Source organism: Nycticebus coucang, chromosome 4, assembly GCF_027406575.1.
Source record: "Nycticebus coucang isolate mNycCou1 chromosome 4, mNycCou1.pri, whole genome shotgun sequence".
Lineage (NCBI taxonomy): Eukaryota > Metazoa > Chordata > Mammalia > Primates > Lorisidae > Nycticebus > Nycticebus coucang.
The window spans coordinates 137,891,236-137,895,389 of record NC_069783.1 but is presented as its reverse complement, the minus strand read 5'-3'; the positions used below and the strand labels follow the sequence as shown (position 1 = coordinate 137,895,389).

Genomic DNA, 4,154 nt, shown 5'->3' with positions numbered 1-4,154 from the left:
ACCCTGAGTTTATATTTATCTTTTAAGGTAAGATGATAAATACAGACTCAGGGTGAAGGGATGGTCATCTATACAAATGATCAACACATTGAATCTCATAAAGGGATAAATAGATTCATGATCTATGTATATATGACTTAATAAAAAGAAAAGAAAAACAGAGTAGATAAAACAACAATGATGTCTGTGTCTAACTTTGTGCATGTGTACATGTGTGTGCTCACATGTGAATACGCATGTATTTGTGTACATATATAAGCATATGGTTTTGTTATGTGTTTCAATGGTATATAGTATGGGAGAGAAAATGGAGTTAAAAAAATAAAGTGTGAAAAAAATGTTTTTAATGGGTGAATTCTCTGGGCAGAAGAAAGTGTTTGGAAAAGCCCACATTGAGAGAGTGTGCAACACATGTGAGGAACGCTAAGTGGTTCCATGTGGCTGGGGCATAGGTAGCCAAGAAAGGATGGAAGAGGATAAAGCTGGAAAGATAGACAGGTGTCTGATAGACAGGACCCCTGCAGGTTGAATCACCAGATTCAACCCCTCAACCTTAGCCACCACAACTGCAAGAAATACATTTCTTTTTTTTGGTTTTTGGCCGGGGCTGGGTTTGAACCTGCCACATCCGGCATATGGGACCGGCGCCCTACTCCTTGAGCCACAGGCGCCACCCAAGAAATACGTTTCTATTGAGCCAAGCCAGTGGAGGATTTGGACTCCACCTGGAGAGGGATGGGAAGTCCTTACGGCATATGAAGCAGAGAAGAACAAAACCTCCTCGTTGGCCACCTCCCTACATTGATCACCTTCTTAAGTTGGCCTAATTTTTATAGACTGGATATGTGCCACACTTACATATCAGTACAGTGGGCCTGGTTCCTTATGCCAACAACCTCCTTTATGTTGACCACTTTGTTACAGTCCCTCTGTAGGTGGTCAACTTACAGAAGTTCTACTGCTTTTTTTTTTTTTTTTTGCTTTTAGGTTTTCAATCTACTATGAGTTGATTCTTGTATATATATAGCGTAAGGTAAGGGGTCCAACTTTATTCTTTTGCACATGGACAGTTATCCTAAAACTGTTTGTTGAAGAGACTGTTCTTTCCCCCATTGAATGGTCTTGGTGTACACAGCTATGATTTAATAAAAAACAACAAAAAAAAACATATGGCTTTATTTCTGAATTCTCCATTGGTTTATATGTCTGTAGTGGTGACAGTACATCTTGACTTCTGGGTGGCTTTGTACTAAGTTGTGAAATTGGGAAGTTTGAATTTTCTGACTTTCTTCTTTTATAAGACTGTTTTGCTTATTTGTACTCTTTAAGATTTCAAATGAATTTGAGAACTGGCTTTTCAGCCGGTGAAAAAAGCAAAAGTTGTTGACATTTTGACAGAGATTTTGTTAAAGCTGTAGAGGACTTTAGATGGCATTGACATCTTAATGAAATAATAAATTTTTCTATCCATGGACATGGGATGTCTTTCTATTTACTTGTGTGTCTTCTCTAATTTCTTTCAACAATGTTTTGTAGTTTTTGGTACACAAGCCTTTACCGTCATTTGTTAAATTTAGTCCTCTGTACTTATTCTTTTGAATACCATCATAATGGACTTACTTCCTAAATTCCTTTTTCAAACATTTTTGCGTATATGTGTATATAGAAATAGAACTAGTGGAACTGATTGTGTGTTATCTTGCTCTCTGCAAATTTGCTGAACTTGTTTATTAGTTCAAGTATCTTTCTTTTGGGTTATTTAGGATTTCCTATATATAGAATTTCTTTCCAAATTTTGGATTCTTTTTATTTCTTTTTCTTGTCTAATTGTTCCAGCTAGAACTTTCAGTATAATGTTGAATATAGAATCAGTGAAAGTGGGCACCATTTTCTTATTCCTGATATCAATGGGATAGCATATAGTTGAATATTTGTCCCATTCAAAACTCACGTTAAAACTTAGTCACCTTTAAGAGTTGATTGGATTGTAAGGACTCTGCTCTCAATAATGGACTAATGCATTCATGGATTAATAGATTAATGGGTTCTCATGAAGGGAAAGTAGTGACTTTATAAGAAAAGGAAGATTTGAGCTAGCATGCTAGCACAGTCAGCCCCTTACTGTGTGATACTTTACGCCACCACAAGATTCTTCAGAGGGTCCCCACCAGCCAGGCTTTCACCAGATTCAACCCCTCAACCTTAGCCACCACAACTGCAAGAAATACATTTCTCTTCTTTGTAAGTATTCTGTTAAAAGCAATAGAAAATGGACTAATAGAGTTTTCAGTCATTCACCCTTAAGTATAATTTAGCTGTGAGGCATTTCATAAGCCTTTTATGTTGAAGAAATTTCCTTCTATTCTGAGCTTTTGGGGTGATTTTATCATGGAACAATATTGGATGTTTTCAAATGCCCTTTTCACATCAATTGAGCTGGTAATGTAAAGCCTCCTCCCCCAATTCAATTAATGTGGTATAGTTACATGGATTGGTTTTCTTATGTTGAACCGCCCTTGCTATTTTGGAATAAATTCCCCCCGGTTGGTGAATGCTCATTTTAATATGCTGTTGGATTCTGTTTGCTAGTACAGTATTTTGTTGAGGATTGTTATATCAATATTTGAGAGGAAACAATGGTCTATAATTTTGTTTTATTGTGATTGCTTTATTTGGCTTTGCTATCAAAGTAATGGTGGTCTCATAGAATGAGTTAGGAAATGTTCTTGCCTCTTCTATTTTATAGATGAGTTTGAGAAGTATTAGTGTTAATCACTAAATGTTTGGTAGAATTCTCAGTGAAGCCATCTTCTTGGACTTTTCTTTATTGGGAGGTTTTTGATTATTGATTCAATCTCCAGTAAAATTTTCTACTTCATTTTGACTCAGTTTAAGAAATTTGCATATTTCTAGGAATTTGTTCATTTCATCTAGGTTATCCAATTTATTGGTGTATAATTATTTATTATATTATGATACAATCCTTTTAATTTATGTCAACATTAATGTCCCCTCTTTTATCTGATTCACTTATTCATGTCTTTTTTTTCCTATGTCAGTTTACCTAAATCCTAAATCTATCTTTTAATGTTTTCAATCTTTTCAAAGAACTAACTTTTGGTATTATTGATTCTGTCTATTCTTTTCCTATTTTCTAGTTTATCACTGATCTAATCTATATCTATCTATCTATCTATCTATCTATCTATCTATCTATCTATCTATCTATCTATCTATATATGTATATTTCCTAGCTCCAGGTTTATTTTCTTCTAAATTTTCTAGTTATTCAAGGTGTAAAGTTAGGCAATTGATTTGCCATCTTTGTTCTTTTTTTTTTTTTTTTTTTTTAACTTAGGTGTTCACAGCTATGAATTTCCCTTGAGCATTATTTGAGCTGTAAGTTTTGGTATTTTACATTTTCATTCTAGTTCATCCTTTTCTAATTTCTCTTCTGATTTTTTTGTTTGATACATTTTAAGATTGTCTTATTTAATTTCCACATAACTAAGAACTTTCAAGTTTTCTTTCTATTACTGAGTTGTAGTTTCATTCCATTGCGATGGGAAAAGACAGTTTGTACGACTTTAGTCTTTTTAAATATTTTGAGACTTGTTTTGTGATCTGTCATATAGTCAAGCCTGAAGCATGTCCTGGGCTCACTTGAGAAGACTGTGTATTAGGCTGTTGTTGGGTGGATCATTCTTTTCTTTTATTTTTTATCACATCACATGGGTAATGTGCCAATGACATAATAAGGTTTGAGGGAGGCATATCTCACATATGTGCATTAAAATACAATCATCACATTTGGGGAAACTGATCCCTGATCTTCAGCATGCTTCCTGCTCAAGAGACCTGGAGAATCACAAGAACAGCATGTGAGTTGTGTACGTGCAGGAGATCAGAAAACCTGGTCTCCCAGGGAGAACGTGTGTGTGAGGGGTGGCAGCGCCAGGCCTAATGGTCATGGTAAAGACTCTCTAGATTCCAAAGGTCTCTTAATGCTGGAGGCAGAGGTCTTGTTTAAGGTCTGTGGTTTTGCAAAAACAGATTGGAGACATTCTGTCTGGCACTTTCCATGCTTCCCCTTTTTAGTGCTGATGTCTGATATGTAACTTTTAACTACTTTTTTCTGCTTTATGATAATAAAT

At 35.2% G+C, this 4,154-nt stretch overlaps 1 non-coding gene across 1 annotated transcript; it reads right to left on the bottom strand.

Moving 5' to 3' along the window:
* Nucleotides 1-3,725: 3,725 nt before the first annotated feature.
* Nucleotides 3,726-3,824, bottom strand: LOC128585298 (small nucleolar RNA U13). The gene has a single exon (XR_008380013.1). It is a non-coding gene; the product is annotated as a small nucleolar RNA U13 (small nucleolar RNA).
* Nucleotides 3,825-4,154: the final 330 nt, after the last annotated feature.